This window comes from Nerophis ophidion, linkage group LG06 (assembly GCF_033978795.1).
Source record: "Nerophis ophidion isolate RoL-2023_Sa linkage group LG06, RoL_Noph_v1.0, whole genome shotgun sequence".
In the NCBI taxonomy this organism is placed as follows: domain Eukaryota; kingdom Metazoa; phylum Chordata; class Actinopteri; order Syngnathiformes; family Syngnathidae; genus Nerophis; species Nerophis ophidion.
In genome coordinates, this window is record NC_084616.1 from 3511351 (window position 1) to 3533320 (window position 21970).

Here is a 21970-nt window from a genome sequence, read left to right on the forward strand (position 1 = left end):
AACGCCCGTAAGGACCAGATGAGTCGCCCGCTGGCCTGTTCTAAAAATAGCTCAAATAGCAGCACTTACCAGTGAGCTGCCTCTATTTTTTAAATTGTATTTATTTACTAGCAAGCTGGTCTCGCTTTGCTGGACATTTTTAATTCTAAGAGAGACAAAACTCAAATAGAATTTGAAAATCCAAGGAAATATGTTAAAGACTCGGTCTTCACTTGTTTAAATAAATTCATTTATTTTTTTACTTTGCTTCTTATAACTTTCAGAAAGACAATTTTAGAGAAAAAATACAATCTTAAAAATGATTTTAGGATTTTTAAACACATATACCTTTTTACCTTTTAAATTCCTTCCTTTTCTTTCCTGACAATTTAAATCAATGTTCAAGTAAAAAAAATGTTTTTATTCTAAAGACTAATAAATACATTTTAATTTAATTCTTCATTTTTGCTTCTATTTTTTCAAATAAGAATATTTGTGAAATATTTCTTCAAACTTAATTATGATTAAAATTCCCAAAAAGTATTTGTCTTTGTTAGAAATATAGCTTGGTCCAATTTGTTATATATTCTAACAAAGTGCGGATTGGATTTTAACCTATTTAAAACATGTCATCAAAATTCTAAAATTAATCTTAATAAAAAAAAATTACTAATGATGTTCCATAAATTCTTTTTTTTACATTTTTTTCAAAAAGATTCGAATTTGCCAGTTTTTATCTTCTTTTTTTCGGTTGAATTTTGAATTTTAAAGAGTCGAAATTGAAGATAAACCATGTTTCAAAATGTTATTTATTTTTTTCCTGTTTTCTCCTCTTTTAAACCCTTCAATTAAGTGTTTTTTTCATCATTTATTCTCTACAGAAAACCTTCCGTAAAAGGAAAAAAAATGTAGGATGGAATGACAGACAGAAATACCCATTTTTTTTATATAAATAAATAAATAAATAGGTTGTACTTGTATAGCGCTTTTCTACCTTCAAGGTACTCAAAGCGCTTTGACACTACTTCCACATTCACACACACATTCACACACTGATGGAGGGAGCTGCCATGCAAGGCGCCAACCAGCACCCATCAGGAGCAAGAGTGAAGTGTCTTGCTCAGGACACAACGGACGTGACAAGGTTGGTACTAGGTGGGAATTGAACCAGGGACGCTCGGGCTGCGCACGGCCACTCTCCCACTGCGCCACGCCGTCCCTGGTTCAATTCCCACCTAGTACCAACCTTGTCACGTCCGTTGTGTCCTATATATATATATATATATATATAGATTTATTTATTAAAGGTAAATGGAGCAAATTGGCTATTTCTGGTCATTTATTGAAGTGTGTATCAAACTGGTAGCCCTTGGCATGAATCAGTACCCAAGAAGTAGCTCCTGCTTTCAAAAAGGTTGCTGACTCCTGCTATGTATCACATTTATAATGAAATGTGGAGCAGCTTTTACTGTGGAAGCACTTTTTCCTGAACTCCAGGATGTTTTTTAATGAATTATTTACTCAACTTTAGTAGAATTTGGAAGGTTTTCTTTGTTTGTCAATAAGCAGGCTTCGATACTGTCAAGCTCCAATGTAAACGTCAGCTTTACAGGTGCCATATCTGCTCTGTGGGCGGTTTGTATCACCTGTGTTTGTTTTTTTTCCTCAGGGATAATTCGCTACTTATTTATTGAAGTGGAATAACGCCTAGACGGATTGTAAGCAGAGCACAGGCTGCTATTTGAGGAATTATACTAAGAAATATGCTTTTTCTGATAGTCAACCATTTCACACTCAACATGGGCTCCTTAAGGAATGTTTGACATTCCAATAAAAACAATTAAAAAAAAACACAAGTTGTAGTTCGGAATGATCACTATGTATTATTTATTGTGTATATTTTTGAAATAGAAACACTATTTTCAATGTGAGCCCCGGTGGTGTGGGATTGAAATGTCCTGAAAATGGAGATTTATGTACAAACCCTGTTTCCATATGAGTTGGGAAATGGTGTTAGATGTAAATATAAACAGAATACAATGATTTGCAAATCCTTTTCAAGCCATATTCAGTTGAATATGCTACAAAGACAACATATTTGATGATCAAACTCATTTTTGGGCAAATAATCATTAACTTTAGAATTTGATACCAGCAAAAGGGTGGCAATGAATACTGATAAAGTTGAGGAATGCTCATCAAACACTTATTTGGAACATCCCACAGGTGTGCAGGCTAATTGGGAACAGGTGGGTGCCATGATTGGCTATAAAAACAGCTTCCATGAAATGCTAAGTAATTCACAAGAAAGGATGGGGCGAGGTACACCCCTTTGTCCACAACTGTGTGAGCAAATAGTCAAACAGTTTAAGAACAACCTTTCTCAAAGTGACATTGCTAGAAATTTAGGGATTTCAACATCTACGCTCCATAATATCATCAAAAGGTTCAGAGAATCTGGAGAAATCACTCCACGTAAGCGGCATGGCCGGAAACCAACATTGAATGACCGTGACCTTCCATCCCTCAGACGGCACTGTATCAAAAACCGATATCAATCTCTAAAGGATATCACCACATGGGCTCAGGAACACTTCAGAAAACCACTGTCTCTAAATACAGTTTGTGCAAGTTAAAGCTCTACTATGAAAAGCGAAAGCCATTTATCAACAACATCCAGAAACGCCGCCGGCTTCTCTGGGCCCGAGATCATCTAAGATGGACTGATGCAAAGTGGAAAAGTGTTCCGTGGTCTGACGAGTCCACATTTCAAATGGTTTTTTGAAATATTCCACATCGTGTCATCCGGACCAAAGGGGAAGTGAACCATCCAGACTGTTATAGGTGCAAAGTTGAAAAGCCAGCATGTGTGATGGTATGGGGGTGTATTAGTGGCCAAGGCATGGGTAACTTACACATCTGTGAAGACACCATTAATGCTGAAAGGTACATACAGGTTTTGGAACAACATATGCTGCCATCTAAGCGCCGTCTTTTTCGTGGACGCCCCTGCTTATTTCAGCAAGATAATGCCAAGCCACATTCAGCACGTGTTACAACAGCGTGGCTTCGTAAAAAAAGAGTGCGGGTACTTTCCTGGCCCGCCTGCAGTCCAGACCTGTCTCTTATGGAAAATGTGTGGCGCATTATGAAGCATAAAATACAACAGCAGAGACCCCGGACTGTTGAAGGACTGAAGCTCTACATAAAACAAGAATGGTAAAGAATTCCACTTTCAAAGCTTCAACAATTAGTTTCCTCAGTTCCCAAACGTTTATTGAGTGTTGTTAAAAGAAAAGGTGATGTAACACAGTGGTGAACATGCCCTTTCCCAACTACTTTGGCACGTGTTGCAGCCATGAAATTCTAAGTTAATTATTATTTGGGAAAAAAATAAAGTTTATGAGTTTGAACATCAAATATGTTGTCTTTGTAGCATATTCAACTGAATATGGCTTGAAAAGGATTTGCAAATCATTGTATTCTGTTTATATTTACATCTAACACAATTTCTAATATTGTTTATGTCAATGTTTCTCAACCTTTTATGAGCCAAGGCACATTTTTTTTCAAAAAAAAAAAAAAATACGCAGGCACACCACCAGCAGAAAATGTTAAAAAATGAAACTCCACCAGGTTGTCATGCCTTATTTTGACTTTGTTGTTGTTTCCTGTGTGTAGTGCTTTACTTTCTGTTCATTTGGTGGCCCTTCCTGTTTTGTTGGTGTTCTGCTGCAGCAGCGTCTCACCTTCCTTTGACTGCTATTGCCCACACCTGCTTTGTATTCACAATCAGGACTATTTAAGTAATCCTTCTTTGTGTGGACACTGTTGATGGTCATGTCATGTAAGGATGTACTTTGTGGACGCCATCTTCTCTTCACACGCTGTAAGTTCTTGCTGTCGTCCAGCATTCTGTTTTTCTTTACTTTGTAGCCAGTTCAGTTTTGCATCACCATCCTTCTGCTTCAGTGCCTTTCTCTAGCAGGACTTGATTGATTGATTGAAACTTTTATTAGTAGATTGCACAGCACATATGGTGACAAAAAAAAAATGTTTATTGTAAAGAATAATAAATACATTTTAATTTAATTCTTCATTTTTGCTTCTATTTTTTCAAATAAGAATATTTGTGAAATATTTCTTCAAACTTATTATGATTAAAATTCAAAAAAAGTATTTGACTTTGTTAGAAATATAGCTTGGTCCAATTTGTTATATATTCTAACAAAGTGCAGATTGGATTTTAACCTATTTAAAACATGTCATCAAAATTCTAAAATTAATCTTAATCAGGAAAAATTACTAATGATGTTTCATAAATTCTTTTTAAAAAAAAATTCAAAAAGATTCGAATTTGCTAGTTTTTCTCTTCTTTTTTTCGGTTGAATTTTGAATTTTAAAGAGTCGAAATTGAAGATAAACCATGTTTCAAAATGTTATTTTTTTTTTTCCTGTTTTCTTCTCTTTTAAACCCTTCAATTAAGTGTTTTTTTCATCATTTATTCTCTACAAAAAACCTTCCGTAAAAGGAAAAAAAATGTAGGACGGAATGACAGACAGAAATACCCGTTTTTTATATTTATCGATTTATTTATTAAAGGTAAATTGAGCAAATTGGCTATTTCTGGCAATTTATTTAAGTGTGTATCAAACTGGTAGCCCTTGGCATGAATCAGTACCCAAGAAGCAGCTCCTGCTTTCAAAAAGTTGTTCAACTTTTTTAAATCGGGGTCCTCGTTCATCAATTCATGCCTTTTGTTCATTTTTGGTTTAAGCGTTACATACCTTTTTGTATACAAAAAAAAAAGGTTGAAAAACACTGCACTAGACAACAGCACATTATTGTAATTATTGATTTGCAAAAATATATTTTTGGGACCAATTAGGTAAAGTTGCTTAAGTTCCCACGGCACATCAGACAATATCTCACGGCACACTAGGTCAGTGGTTCTCAACCTTTTTTCTGTGATGTACCCCCTGTGAACATTTTTTAATTCAAGTACCCCCTAATCCAGGGGTCGGGAACATTTTTGGCTGAGAGAGCCATGAAAGCCAAATATTTTAAAATGTTTTTCCGTGAGACCCATATCATATTTTTTAACACTGAATATAACTGTCAGGTCCAAACACTGATGACATCTATTGAACAGACAAGAAGCAAGGAATTAAACAGAGACAGGATTCAATTTAGCTCAATGAGGAGAAACGTGTAGACAGCGTCATCCCATGCTCTGACAAGAGATTTCTTCGCCTCCTCTTTTATTTGGACTTTCCCAGATTACAACAATTAAATGCATGCATCTTATTATTTAAAAAAAAAAAAAAACATTGTTTTTCTGAAGGTAACCAATAATAAATAAAATACTTTTGACCATTAATGCAACTTCTTGAACAGGTGCGATAGAAAACAGATGGTTGGATTAAAATGCATGAGATTTTTTATAATTTGAACATTATTTTTAACACAGTGATTACCAGCGGAATTATTCATTACTTATCAAATTAAGCAATGTCAGCTAAGATTTATCTGAGAGCCAGATGCAGTCATCAAAAGAGCCACATCTGGCTCTAGAGCCATAGGTTCCCTACCCCTGCACTAATCAGAGCAAAGCATTTTTGGTTGAAAAAAAGAGATAAAGAAGTAAAATACAGCACTATGTTATCAGTTTATGATTTTTTTAAATTGCATAACAGTGCAAAATATTGCTCATTTCTAGTGGTCTTCTTTGAACTATTTGGAAAAAAAGATATAAAAATAACTTAAAACTTGTTGAAAAATAAACAAGTGATTCATCAACTTCATTCTAAACATTTCTTCACAAAAATATAAATCTTTAACATCAATATTTATGGAACATGTCCACAAAACATCTAGCTGTCAACACTGAATATTGCATTGTTGTATTTCTTTTCACACTTTATGAACTTACATTCATATTTTGTTGAAGTATTATTCAATAAATATATTTATAAAGGATTTTTTAATTGTTGCTATTTTTAGAATATTTTTAAAAAATCTCATACCCCTTGGCATACCTTCAAGTACCCCCAGGAGTCAGCAACCTTTTTGAAAGCAAGAGCTACTTCTTGGGTACTGATTCATGCCAAGGGCTACCAGTTTGATACACACTTAAATGAACTCCCAGAAATAGCCAATTTGCTCAATTTACCTTTAATAAATAAATAAATGTGTGTGTGTGTATGTATATATATGTGTGTGTATGTTTATTTATATATATATATATATATATATATATATATATATAATATGCCTGTGTGGGAAAAATCACAAGACTACTTCATCTCTACAGAACTGTTTCATGAGGGGTTCCCTCAATCATCAGGAGATTTTTATATATATGTATATATAAATATATATATATATAAATGGGTATTTCTGTCTGTCATTCCGTCCAACATTTTTTTTCCTTTTACGGAAGGTTTTTTGTAGAGAATAAATGATGAAAAAAACACTTAATTGAACAGTTTAAAAGAGGAGAAAACAGGAAAAAAATGAAAATGTAATTTTGAAACAGTTTATCTTCAATTTCGAATCTTCAAAATTCCACCGAAAAAAAGAAGAGAAAAACGAGCTAATTAGGATCTTTTTGAAAAAAATTAAAAAAGAATTTTTGGAACATCATTAGTAATTTTTCCTGATTAAGATTCATTTTAGAATTTTGATGACATGTTTTAAATAGGTTAAAATCCAATCTGCACTTTGTTAGAATATATAACAAATTGGACCAAGCTATATTTCTAACAAAGACAAATCATTATTTCTTCTAGATTTTCCAGAACAACATTTTTAAAAGAAATTCAAAAGACTTTGAAATAAGATTTAAATTTGATTCTACAGATTTTCTTCTAGATTTTCAGAATATTTTTATTTTATTTTAATCATAATAAGTTTGAAGAAATATTTGACAAATATCTTTCGTCGAAAAAACAGAAGCTAAAATGAAGAATTAAATTAAAATGTATTTATTATTCTTTACAATGAACTTTTTTTTTTTACTTGAACATTGATTTAAATTGTCAGGAAAGAAGAGGAAGGAATTTAAAAGGTAAAAAGGTATTTGTGTTTAAAAATCCTAAAATCATTTTTAAGGTTGTATTTTTTCTCTAAAATTGTCTTTCTGAAAGTTATAAGAAGCAAAGTAAAAAAAAAAATGAATTTATTTAAACAAATGAAGACCAAATCTTTAAAATATTTTCTTGCATTTTCAAATTCTATTTGAGTTTTGTCTCTCTTAGAATTAAAAATGTCCAGCAAAGCGAGACCAGCTTGCTAGTAAATAAATACAATTTAAAAAATAGAGGCAGCTCACTGGTAAGTGCTGCTATTTGAGCTATTTTTAGAACAGGCCAGCGGGCGACTCATCTGGTCCTTACGGGCGACCTGGTGCCCGTGGACACCGTGTTGGTGACCCCTGCCCTAGGGGTACACATAACCTCATTTGAGAAGCACTGGTTTAGTGTGCTGCGGCACAGTGGTTGAAAAACACTGGTCTATGTAAATGTGTGCACGCAGCCTAAATGCCAGTAAGATTGTTGGCTAAGTGAATTGCTGTGGTTATATAAATGTAATATTCAAGTATTTAAAATTAATATTAAAGTTTAGGAAAGAAAAGGTGAGGTCCCACCGAGATTTGAACTCGGATCGCTGGATTCAAAGTCCAGAGTGCTAACCATTACACCATGGGACCAGCGATGCCAGATCCCGATTTAACTGCAGTTTTTATCAACTTTGTAACCGCGTCATCGGCTAGTTTTTTGTTATTTGTCAGGAATGTAATTATGATTCCAGAAAATATCACTTAGGTGATATTTCTAACATTATTATAAGTACTATGCGAACTATGCCAAAGAACGATGTTTAACCGGTTATAAGCATATCGACCGAAAAAAACATCAATCATACTCTTGATTATTTATTTGTATTGACTATGAAGAACCGATTATTTTTCAATAATGTTGTAACCTATTTTTATGGTTTGCCTCTTTATGTTTAGTTCCTGTTGTACAGTATATGCCTTGAGCTCTTATTTTGAAGGGAGTTAAAACGGAAATGATGTCATCTTAGAGTGGAGCGGAAGTTTTTGTAAGGAACGAAAATAAAGTGGTCCTCGTGTGAAACTGGAGCCTCCGTGTTTGTTATTTTGTAGTTTGATACAGTTTAGGCGACTTATATAAACCCTCGGTTACAATGTTAAGGCTAACATTTCTTCATTTTTATCACAGCACTACACTTCCGCATTGGAAGGAAGCAAACATGACCGCTTCCGGTATTCGACAGGAAGTAATCTTTTTTTTTTTTTTTTAAGTTTACGAGGTTCCAACAGACCAGGGGTGTCCAAACTTTTTCCACTGAGGGCCGCACACTGAAGTATCAAAGCAAGCGGGGGCCATGTTGATGTTTTTTATTTGAAAAACTAATACAATATATCTATAAAAATATACATTTAGGCCTCCACTCAAGCTTGATCCCGCTGACACCAAAAGGTTTTGGTAAAAAAATTATTAAAAATGTGTCATTATTCAGTATTATTATTATAATTATAGGCTTAAATCTCTAGATCAGGGGTCGGGAACCTTTTAGGCTGAGAGAGCCAAGAATCCGTATATTTTAAAATGTATTTCCGTAAGAGCCATATAATTTTTTTTTCAACACTGAACACACCTAAATGCATGCATTTTTAAGTAAGACCAACATTACTAAAGTATAATAGGTCTCTTATTCTTTGTAATAACATTGTTATTCTGAAGCTAACTGTGGAGGGGGCGTGGCCTGCGGGCCTGCAGCAAAGCGGGGTGTTGCCAGGACCGGCCTTGAAATCAGCGACAGGTGTGTAGATAACCCACCTGGGCCTTGTTATCTAATCACCTGTCGCTCTGTTATAAGCAGCAGCCAGGAGGAGAGACAGGGTTGGAGCTGGAGCCAGAGTGCGAGCGAGAACGAAAGAGAGACTTATTGAAAAATTAAAAAATATCGTAACGCTGAAACAGGCTCTCATGTCGGTGCTTGGTGGTCTGAAGAACCCCCAGGAGGGCAAGCCCTAAAAAAAATAATAATAAATAAAGTGCGGTAGAAAAAAAAATGGATGGGTTCAAATGCATGAGCATGTTTAATATTTTGAACGTTATTTTTAACACTTTGATTACAAGTGGAATAAGTCATTACTTATTGTGTCAGCTCAGATTTATCTGAGAGCCAGATGCAGTCATCAAAAGAGCCACATCTGGCTCTAGAGCCATAGGTTCCCTACCCCTGATCTAGATCAACATTAGGTCTATCTGTCAATATAACATTTAAAAAAAATAAGTTGTATGCTCTTTTTGTCAAAGAAAACCATTTTTTTTATAAAGAAAAAACACAAAATATGCAATATTTTCACCCAACAACATTTGTAAGTGGGATATTTTAGATTATATAACACCGTATTTCCTTGAATGGCAACCGGGGCGCTAATTATTTTAAAACCTCTTCTCACTCCGGCACTTACCAAAGGCATGCGGTAAAAGTAAGCATGCGCTAATTATTTTAAAACCTCTTCTCACTCCGGCACTTACCAAAGGCATGCGGTAAAAGTAAGCATGCGCTAATTATTTTAAAACCTCTTCTCGCTCCGGCACTTACCAAAGGCATGCGGTAAAAGTAAGCATGCGCTAATTATTTTAAAACCTCTTCTCGCTCCGGCACTTACCAAAGGCATGCGGTAAAAGTAAGCATGCGCTAATTATTTTAAAACCTCTTCTCACTCCGGCACTTACCAAAGGCATGCGGTAAAAGTAAGCATGCGCTAATTATTTTAAAACCTCTTCTCACTCCGGCACTTACCAAAGGCATGCGGTAAAAGTAAGCATGCGCTAATTATTTTAAAACCTCTTCTCAGTCCGGCACTTACCAAAGGCATGCGGTAAAAGTAAGCATGCGCTAATTATTTTAAAACCTCTTCTCACTCCGGCACTTACCAAAGGCATGCGGTAAAAGTAAGCATGCGCTAATTGTTTTAAAACCTCTTCTCACTCCGGCACTTACCAAAGGCATGCGGTAAAAGTAAGCATGCGCTAATTGTTTTAAAACCTCTTCTCACTCCGGCACTTACCAAAGGCATGCGGTAAAAGTAAGCATGCGCTAATTATTTTAAAACCTCTTCTCACTCCGGCATTTACCAAAGGCATGCGGTAAAAGTAAGCATGCGCTAATTATTTTAAAACCTCTTCTCACTCCGGCATTTACCAAAGGCATGCGGTAAAAGTAAGCATGCGCTAATTATTTTAAAACCTCCTCTCACTCCGGCACTTACCAAAGGCATGCGGTAAAAGTAAGCATGCGCTAATTATTTTAAAACCTCTTCTCACTCCGGCACTTACCAAAGGCATGCGGTAAAAGTAAGCATGCGCTAATTATTTTAAAACCTCTTCTCACTCCGGCACTTACCAAAGGTATGCGGTAAAAGTAAGCATGCGCTAATTGTTTTAAAACCTCTTCTCACTCCGGCACTTACCAAATGCATGCGGTAAAAGTAAGCATGTGCTAATTATTTTAAAACCTCTTCTCGCTCCGGCACTTACCAAAGGCATGCAGTAAAAATTTGAGTGTGATGTAAGCTTGGACCTTAAATCCTACTGAATAGCTCTTAGTCTTCTTCCCTTTATGCGATTTCAAATTACCGGTATTGAAATCAGCTTCCTCCATTTTGAAAATGATGACAGGTGAAGTGTCAATCGTGACGTGACGAGTTTGACCCGGTGGTAATTCAAGGCAGGCGCATACTATATACCCTGCAGAATTCAAGGAAATACGGTAAATCTCTAGATCAACATTAGGTCCATCTGTCAATATAACATTTAAAAAAAATTAAGTTGTATGCTAATTTTGTTAAAGAAAACCATTTTTTTAAATACAAAAAACACAAAATATGCAATATTTTCACCCAACAACATTTGTAAGTGGAATATTTTAGATTATATAAGTGTAGCTTTAAAAATGTCAATAAGTCATAAGATTTTAATTCATTATTATTTTTTTGGCAATGACACTTAAAAAAAAAAAAAAATCCCACTAAAATTATTGGGGATCCAAAAGGGTCCTACTCATTAAAGTGTTAAAAAATTAATTATAATTATTTTGTTTACCTTTAACACAATAATCTCTAGATCAACTTCAGGTCTATCTGTCAATTATAAGTTTTATTATTGTTTATGTTTTTGGTTTGTTCGTTTTAGAACAAAAACGTGTGGCAAACACAAATTATGCAACATTTTACACCAAAAAAAATCTCAAAGTGGAATATTTAATGTGAGCTAATTGGAGCCTTGAAGAGGTCAATAATTCATAATGACATTGATTTTGATTTATTATTTTTTTAGAGTAAACATTGCAACATTTTATCGTTAAATTTGATCTGTTTGCTCTTTAATACCACTTTTTATGTTTTGTATTTTTTACCATTTAGTGGTCAGTTGTACGGAATATGTACTGTACTGTGCAATCTACTAATAAAAGTATCAATCAATAAATCAATCAATCAATCAATCAATCAATCAACACCACTACACTTCCGCATTGGAAGACAGCGAACATGACCGCTTCCGGTATTTGACGAGAGGTAATCCTTTTTTTTTTTTTTTTTTTTTTTGTAAATTTTAGTTTATTAAGTTCCAACAAACACATACATCTAAGAAAATTGCAACATTAAAGTGGAAAACGTTGAAAATGTTGAAACTACAGAATATTTAAGTATTTCCTTGATGTCGTCACTTCCTGTTTATTTTTCGCTTGAGTTTACCGACTAAACATGTGTTTTCTGTCAAAGTACGTCACAAACTATTAAACATGAATAAAAATATAATGTTGACAACATGCATCATAATAAATCATTCAACACGATAAAAGTAAAATATTTACAACGTAAAACATTCGCAAGGAAAAGGTAAGTTTTGGCGAAAAAAATGTGACTCATCTTTTCATAGCGACCTTTGGCCACTAGATGGCAGCAGATAACCAGCAGTTCTGCAAGGCAAGGCAAGTTTACTTATAAAACACATTTACAACATTTTTTAAATTAAACCAAAGTGCTTTTCAGGTTCAAAAGCATAGAGGAAAAAACAAAAACAAACAAAGAACATAAACAATGAATGAGCTAAACAAGATAGTGTAATAGCAATACGGTCAAAGGAGTCAAATAAAAAGTAAAAAAAAAAAAAAAAAAAAAGCTAAATAATAATAAAAGTGTGACAAATTGAAAAGAAAAAACTAAAGCGAAGGGGGGGGGGACTAGAAATAGTGGCCTAGAGCAGTGGTTCTCAACCTTTTTTCAGTGATGTACCCCCTGTGAACATGTTTTTAATTCAAGTACCCCCTAAAACAACATTTTTGGTTGAAAAAAAGAGATAAAGAAGTAAAATACAGCACTATGTCATCACTTTCTGATTTATTAAATTGTATAACAGTGCAAAATATTGCTCATTTCTAGTGGTCTTTCTTGAACTATTTGTAAAAAAAAAAAAAAAAGATATAAAAATAACTAAAAACTTGTTGAAAAATAAACAAGTGATTCAATTATAAATAAAGATTTCTACACAGAAGTAATCATCAACTTAAAGAGCCCTCTTTGGGGATTGTAATAGAGATCCATCAACTTCATTCTAAACATTTTGTCACAAAAAAAAAGAAAGAAATCTTAAACATTATTATACATGTATTTATATAGCGCTTTTTCTCTAGTGACTCAAAGCGCTTTACATAGTGAAACCCAATATCTAAGTTACATTTAAAGCAGTGTGGGTGGCACTGGGAGCAGGTGGGTAAAGTGTCTTGCCCAAGGACACAACGGCAGTGACTAGGATGGCGGAAGCGGGAATCGAACCTGCAACCCTCAAGTTGCTGGCACGGCTGCTCTACCAACCGAGCTATAGAGTAGAAAAGAATTGAAAGTACTTTATTGATCCCTGGGGCAAATTCAGCACCACAGTTCACTCATAATAGACAATATATATACTATATGAATAGTATAAATATATTCTACATTTAAGTGCAGTCAAGGAACATATGCATTATACAGTCTGAAGGACCTCCTGTGTGGTTCCGTGTTACAACTTGGTATGTAGAGCGGCCCTGTCAGCAACTTGAGGGTGGTATCATACAGTGGTATCATATGACTCCACAGTGGTATCATATGCTTCAACAGTGGTATCATATGACTCCACAGTGGTATCATATGCCTCCACAGTGGTATCATATGACTCCATAGTGGTATCATATGCCTCCACAGTGGTATTAATGACTCCACAGTGGTATCATATGACTCCACAGTGGTATCATAGGCTTCCACAGTGGTATCATATGCCTCCACAGTGGTATCATATGCTTCCACAGTGGTATCATATGCTTCCACAGTGGTATCATATGACTCCACAGTGGTATCATATGCTTCAACAGTGGTATCATATGACTCCACAGTGGTATCATATGCCTCCACAGTGGTATCATATGACTCCATAGTGGTATCATATGCCTCCACAGTGGTATTAATGACTCCACAGTGGTATCATATGACTCCACAGTGGTATCATAGGCTTCCACAGTGGTATCATATGCCTCCCCAGTGGTATCATATGCTTCCACAGTGGTATCATATGCTTCCACAGTGGTATCATATGCCTCCACAGTGGTATCATATGTCTCCACAGTGGTATCATATGACTCCACAGTGGTATCATATGCTTCCACAGTGGTATCATATGACTCCACAGTGGTATCATATGCCTCCACAGTGGTATCATATGACTCCACAGTGGTATCATATGCCTCCACAGTGGTATCATATGCCTCCACAGTGGTATCATATGCTTCAACAGTGGTATCATATGACTCCACAGTGGTATCATATGCCTCCACAGTGGTATCATATGACTCCATAGTGGTATCATATGCCTCCACAGTGGTATTAATGACTCCACAGTGGTATCATATGACTCCACAGTGGTATCATAGGCTTCCACAGTGGTATCATATGCCTCCCCAGTGGTATCATATGCTTCCACAGTGGTATCATATGCTTCCACAGTGGTATCATATGCCTCCACAGTGGTATCATATGTCTCCACAGTGGTATCATATGACTCCACAGTGGTATCATATGCTTCCACAGTGGTATCATATGACTCCACAGTGGTATCATATGACTCCACAGTGGTATCATATGCTTCCACAGTGGTATCATATGCTTCCACAGTGGTATCATATGCCTCCACAGTGGTATCCTATTTTTTTGGGGGGGGGGCAGGATCTTGTCGGAGCCACTGTGTCAAACCTGTTAAAGAACTGGTTTAGCTCATGGGCCCTCTCTTTGTCTCCATCCCCCCCCCTGATCCCCCGATGGTTTGAGGCCGGTGATGGTCTGCATACTTCTCCACACCGCCTCCATGTTGTTGTCCTCCAGCTTCCTCCTGTAGTTCTCCTTGGCCTCCCTGAGTTTGGTCTCCAGCAGCACCTGAACTCCTTTCACCTCCTCTTTGTTGCCAGCATTGAATGGCATCTTCTTCTCATTCAGTGTGGCTTAGAGTCTGTCCTTCGCCTGTAGTTCTTGGTGGTGTACAGCCTTTTGTTCTTAAACTGTGCTTGTTTTTAAAGAGATTTAGAAATAAAGTTGGCATGGCCTGGGAACGCCTCGGGATCCCCTGGGAGGAGCCGAACAAATTAGTTGGGGAGAAGTAGCTGCTTAGGCTGCTGCCCCCGCAACCCGACCTGGGATAAGCGGAAGAAAATGGATGGATGTTGTCTTGTTGCCACGTGCCACCAGCAAAGAGTTGGTCACGACATCTGCGTTATGCAACAGAACTGTGATTGCAGCGTTGGAAAGAACTGGCAGTGATGTCATCAGTTCTGTGACGCCCACTTAAATTATTCATGTGATGTCTTGTCGTGTGCGTGGAGAGACAGGTGCACTCAGCCTGGGACTCAAACTTCAACGGCATCGCTGGGCAAAAAGGCAATTTGGCGGATGTATAAACTCCCATGTGTAAAAGTTGAATGGCGAAGAATTAAGTGAAGGTGTGAGTCCGGGATTGAACCCAGGACTACTCAGGACCTTCGTATTGTGAGGCAGACGCACTAACCTCTCTTCCACCGTGCTGCCCCTCAAACCTCACGTTCAATTTTCCTCTGGTGACGCGTTTTTGGTGGTTTGTTATTTGTGGAATCATGGAACCATTTGGTATTCAACCAGACGTCCCACAAAATCAATCAATCAAAGTTACTTATATAACCCTAAATCACAAGTGTCTCAAAGGGCTGCACAAGCCACAACCACATCCTGGGCTCAGATCCCACATCAGGGCAGGGAACTGGATCTAACACAATAGTGAGAGTCCAGTCCATAGTGGATCTAACACAATAGTGAGAGTCCAGTCCATAGTGGATCTAACACAATAGTGAGAGTCCAGTCCATAGTGGATCTAACATAATAGTGAGAGTCCAGTCCATAGTGGATCTAACACAATAGTGAGAGTCCAGTCCATAGTGGATCTAACATAATAGTGAGAGTCCAGTCCATAGTGGATCTAACACAATAGTGAGAGTCCAGTCCATAGTGGATCTAACATAATAGTGAGAGTCCAGTCCATAGTGGATCTAACACAATAGTGAGAGTCCAGTCCATAGTGGATCTAACATAATAGTGTGAGAGTCCAGTCCATAGTGGATCTAGTTAATAATGTGAGAGTCCAGTCCATAGTGGATCTAACATAATAGTGTGAGAGTCCAGTCCATAGTGGATCTAACACAATAGTGAGAGTCCAGTCCATAGTGGATCTAACATAATAGTGAGAGTCCAGTCCATAGTGGATCTAACACAATAGTGAGAGTCCAGTCCATAGTGGATCTAACATAATAGTGTGAGAGTCCAGTCCATAGTGGATCTAGTTAATAATGTGAGAGTCCAGTCCATAGTGGATCTAACATAATAGTGTGAGAGTCCAGTCCATAGTGGATCTAACATAATAGTGAGAGTCCAGTCCATAGTGGATCTAACATAATAGTGTGAGAGTCCAGTCCATAGTGGATCTAACACAATAGTGAGAGTCCAGTCCATAGTGGATCTAACATAATAGTGTGAGAGTCCAGTCCATAGTGGATCTAGTTAATAATGTGAGAGTCCAGTCCATAGTGGATCTAACATAATAGTGTGAGAGTCCAGTCCATAGTGGATCTAACATAATAGTGTGAGTCCAGTCCATAGTGGATCTAACATAATAGTGAGAGTATGCTTCCACAGTGGTATCATATGACTCCACAGTGGTATCATATGACTCCACAGTGGTATCATATGACTCCACAGTGGTATCATATGACTCCACAGTGGTATCATATGCTTCCACAGTGGTATCATATGCCTCCACAGTCATCTGCTTTGTAGTGCACTTCAGTTTTTGCCGTAAAAAATGTGCCTCAAAAGTCTTCTAATTTGGAATTTGAACATCTTTTTCTGACATAAAAGTAGATGTATCTAAAAGTAGTGTAAGTTTAAACTCCACCAAAATGCTTTGGGAATATGCTTTCAAAATTGTACAACATCAAAAATTCTGGGAGAATATTCTTTGAAATACTATAATTTGGATTTAAATATATGCATGTAAAATAACAAATTATAATATATATATAATGTGTGTGTGTATATATATGTATATATGTGTGTTTGTATATATATATGTGTGTATATATATAAACAGAATATACATATATATATATAGATATGTATATGTATATGTGTGTGTGTGTGTGTATATCTATGCATGTATATGTGTGTGTATATATAAATGTATATATGTGTTTGTATGTATATATATATATATGTATATCTATGCATATATATGTATATATGTGTTTATATATGTATATGTATATATGTATGTAAATGTGTATATGTGCATGTGTGTATATATAGATGTGTGTATGTATAAATGTGTGAGTATATGTAAATATATATATGTATATATATGTGTGTTTATATATATATATATATATATATATATATATATATATACAGTATATATATATGTATGTATGTATGCATGTGTGTATATATATATATATATATATATATATATATATATATATATATATATATACACACATGCATACATACATACATATATATATATACTGTATATATATATATATATATATATATATATATATATATATATATATATACACACATGCATACATACATACATATATATATATACTGTATATATATATATATATATATATATATATATATATATATATATATATATATATATATATAGCACATCTATTTTGGGTAAGCTGTGTGTAAAAAATACTTAGCAACCAGAATCCAGTGTCAAGCTGTTGGTTGTAAAATGTTTTTTTTTTTGTGGTATTTCGTAGAACAACAGGAAAAAGTCCATGGAAGGAAAGTTTCTTTAGGTCTATAATTTCATCCTTCAGTGAGAATGACTCAAAAGAAGACCAAAATTCCTTTAAAAAGCAAAAGAAAATGAGAGAAGAAACACCCGGCCTTGCTTCCCTGCATCATGAAAGCTGACTTTCACACATGGACTTCACATCAAAGTCTTGTCAGCTTTGTTGTGAACACCTTTAGAGAAGAACACCACAAAGATGCTGTCCCAACATCTCCCGAGTGTTTGCAAACACTGGACAATTTGTGGGCCGGCGGCGCTCAGCTTGTGACAAAAGCCCACTGGGGCAAAGGTCAAAATCAAGCTGTGGGAGAAGGGAGTGGTGCTGGTTGGAGTGCAAGCAGACACAGGCAAGAAAGGGAAGAACTATTGTCAACTTCATTCTGGTCACGTGAAGTCCAAGGAAGGAAACTTCCACTAGAAAGTAAGAGAGCAGGAAGAGGCGACACAAGGAGAGGATGGCAGTGTTGTTGTTGTTGTTGTGCAGCAAAGTGACATCATCACTTGTCACTGCATTGTCTCTCATGTCTGCAAACATCACCTGCCGTCTCTGCATCCTGGGGTCACATCACCAGCAAGCACCAGCATACCAACTTGCAAAAACATGTCTCCATATCAGACCTGAGATATTATTTTGACTCAGGGGCCGCAATGAGAGAAACAAATATGCCTGGGGGATGGTGTGTATGTATATATGTGTGTATATATACATATATATATATATATATATATATATATATATATATATATATATATATATATATATATATATATATATATATATATAATATACAAACCCTGTTTCCATATGAGTTGGGAAATTGTGTTAGATGTAAATATAAACAGAATACAATGATTTGCAAATCCTTTTCAAGCCATATTCAGTTGAATATGCTACAAAGACAACATATTTGATGTTCAAACTCATAAACATTTTTTTTGAGAGCAAATAATCATTAACTTTACAATTTGATGCCAGCAACACGTGACAAATAAGTTGGGAAAGGTGGCAAAACATACTGATAAAGTTGAGGAATGCTCATCAAACACTTATTTGGAACATCCCACAGGTGTGCAGGCTAATTGGGAACAGGTGGGTGCCATGATTGGGTATAAAAACAGCTTCCCAAAAAATGCTCAGCCTTTCACAAGAAAGGATGGGGCGAGGTACACCCCTTTGTCCACAACTGCGTGAGCAAATAGTCAAACAGTTTAAGAACATTTCAAAAGGTTCAGAGAATCTGGAGAAATCACTCCACGTAAGCGGCATGGCCGGAAACCAACATTGAATGACCGTGACCTTCCATCCCTCAGATGGCACTGTATCAAAAACCCACATCAATCTCTAAAGGATATCACCACATGGGCTCAGGAACACTTCAGAAAACCACTGTCACTAAATACAGTTTGTCGCTACATCTGTAAGTGCAAGCTAAAGCTCTACTATGCAAAGCGAAAGCCGTTTATCAACAACATCCGGAAACGCCGCCGGCTTCTCTGGGCCCGAGATCATCTAAGATGGACTGATGCAAAGTGGAAAAGAGTTCTGTGGTCTGACGAGTCCACATTTCAAATTGTTTTTGGAAATATTCGACATCGTGTCATCCGGACCAAAGGGGAAGCGAACCATCCAGACTGTTATCGACACAAATTTCAAAAGCCAGCATGTGTGATGGTATGGGGGTGCATTAGTGCCCAAGGCATGGGTAACTTACACATCTGTGAAGGCACCATTAATGCTGAAAGGTACAACATATGCTGCCATCTAAATGCTGTCTTTTTCATGGACGCCCCTGCTTATTTCAGCAAGACAATGCCAAGCCACATTCAGCACATGTTAACACAGAGTGGCTTCGTAAAAAAAGAGTGCGGGTACTAAATGTGTGTTATGGCACCACCCATTTTGATCAATTTTAATCTTGGGAGTACTGATTCGATTCAGAATCGAAAATCGATTCTGAATCAAATCTTTTTATTAACATTGGGTGGCAGTTCTAAGATTAAGTACATTCCTCCATTCACTAGATAAACAGTTATGTTAATTATTTTTATGTTACTTCGAAGAAAACTGTTTTTGTTTAATAAAATTGTAGCCAAACGTTTAATAGAGTCAAATACAAATAAGACAAGAAGAGAAGTATCCAACGCTTCTCATTTGTAAAGTAAATGTGTACCGCAGATATAGATCATCTACATCTACTATTTGGTTTTAAGTGGCTGGACAGGACAGATTTAAGAATGAAATAATAAATTTCAAAAATCGTTTTTTAATATTTTTTAATCGATTAAGAATCGTTACAAATAGGTATTGGGATTCATTCGAAAATCTCTCTCTCTCAGGTTAAATGTTTGGACATACCTTCTCATTCAATATGTTTTCTTTATTTTCATGACTATTTACATTGTAGATTGTAACATGAAAATATGAATGAACACATGTGGAGTTATGTACTTAACAAAAAAAGGTGAAATAACGGAAAACGTGTTTTATTTTCTAGTTTCTTCAAAATAGCCACCCTTTGCTTTGATTACTGCTCTGCACACTCTTGGCATTCTCTCCATGAGCTTCAAGAGGTAGTCACCTGAAATAGTTTTCACTTCCCAGGTGTGCTTGAAGCTCATGGAGAGAATGCCAAGAGTGTGCAGAGCATAATATTTAGCTGTAAAAATCTGCCGCACAGTATGAGAGTCTCTGTGCTGGGGTCTCTTTTTTCAGGAAGACTAGAACAAAAAGTCACAATGTCCAAAATGAAAGCAAAGACGGAATGACATGTTTTCATTTTTTCACTGAATGACTCACCCAGATTGTGCATGAAAAGGAAAAGGAACTAAGGTTGTCCCTAAGCCAATATTTTGGTAGCGATACAAAAAAGGCATTTCGATACTTTTCTAAATAAAGGGGACCACATCAATCAATCAATCAATGTTTGCCTATATAGCCCTAAATCACTAGTGTCTCAAAGGGCTGCACAAACCACCACAACATCCTCGGTAGGCCCACATAAGGGCAAGGAAAACTCACACCCAGTGGGACGTCGGTGACAATGATGACTATGAGAACCTTAGAGAGGAGGAAAGCAATGGATGTCGAGCGGGTCTAACATGATACTGTGAAAGTTCAATCCACAATGGATCCAACACAGTCGCGAGAGTCCAGTCCAAAGAGGATCCAAGACACAGCAGCGAGAGTCCCGTTCACAGCGGAGCCAGCAGGAAACCATCCCAAGCGTAGGCGGACCAGCAGCGCAGAGATGTCCCCAGCCGATACACAGGCGAGCAGTACATGGCCACCGGATCGGACCGGACCCCCTCCACACGGGAGAGTGGGACATAGAAGAAAAAGAAAAGAAACGGCAGATCAACTGGTCTAAAAAGGGAGTCTATTTAAAGGCTAGAGTATACAAATGAGTTTTAAGGTGAGACTTAAATGCTTCTACTGAGGTAGCATCGCGAACTGTTACCGGGAGGGCATTCCAGAGTACTGGAGCCCGAACGGAAAACGCTCTATAGCCCGCAGACTTTTTTTGGGCTTTGGGAATCACTAATAAGCCGGAGTCCTTTGAACGCAGATTTCTTGCCGGGACATATGGTACAATACAATCGGCAAGATAAGATGGAGCTAGACCGTGTAGTATTTTATACGTAAGTAGTAAAACCTTAAAGTCACATCTTAAGTGCACAGGAAGCCAGTGCAGGTGAGCCAGTATAGGTATATATGTATGTATATATGTATATAAAGGTATATACAGTATAGGTATATATGTATGTATATATGTATATAAAGGTATATACAGTATAGGTATATATGTATGTATATATGTATATAAAGGTATATACAGTACAGGCGTAATGTGATCAAACTTTCTTGTTCTTGTCAAAAGTCTAGCAGCCGCATTTTGTACCAACTGTAATCTTTTAATGCTAGACATGGGGAGACCCGAAAATAATACGTTACAGTAGTCGAGGCGAGACGTAACAAACGCATGGATAATGATCTCAGCGTCTTTAGTGGACAGAATGGAGCGAATTTTAGCGATATTACGGAGATGAAAGAAGGCCGTTTTAGTAACGCTTTTAATGTGTGCCTCAAAGGAGAGAGTTGGGTCGAAGATAATACCCAGATTCTTTACCGTGTCGCCTTGTTTAATTGTTTGGTTGTCAAATGTTAGAGTTGTATTATTAAATAGAGTTCGGTGTCTAGCAGGACCGATAATCAGCATTTCCGTTTTTTTGGCATTAAGTTGCAAAAAGTTAGCGGACATCCATTGTTTAATTTCATTAAGACACGCCTCCAGCTGACTACAATCCGGCGTGTTGGTCAGCTTTAGGGGCATGTAGAGTTGGGTGTCATCAGCATAACAGTGAAAGCTAATACCGTATTTGCGTATGATGTCACCTAGCGGCAGCATGTAGATGCTGAAGAGTGCAGGGCCAAGGACCGAACCCTGGGGAACTCCACACGTTACCTTAACGTAGTCCGAGGTCACATTGTTATGGGAGACACACTGCATCCTATCAGTAAGATAAGAGTTAA

General features: G+C 36.6%; 1 long non-coding RNA gene and 1 other non-coding gene across 2 annotated transcripts in view; one reads left to right on the forward strand and one right to left on the reverse strand.

Moving 5' to 3' along the window:
* Positions 1 to 21970, forward strand: part of LOC133554093 (uncharacterized) — a 261586-nt gene that overhangs the window by 7515 nt on the left and 232101 nt on the right. The window lies entirely within an intron of this gene.
* Positions 7620 to 7691, reverse strand: trnaq-uug (transfer RNA glutamine (anticodon UUG)). Its single transcript has one exon. It is a non-coding gene; the product is annotated as a tRNA-Gln (tRNA).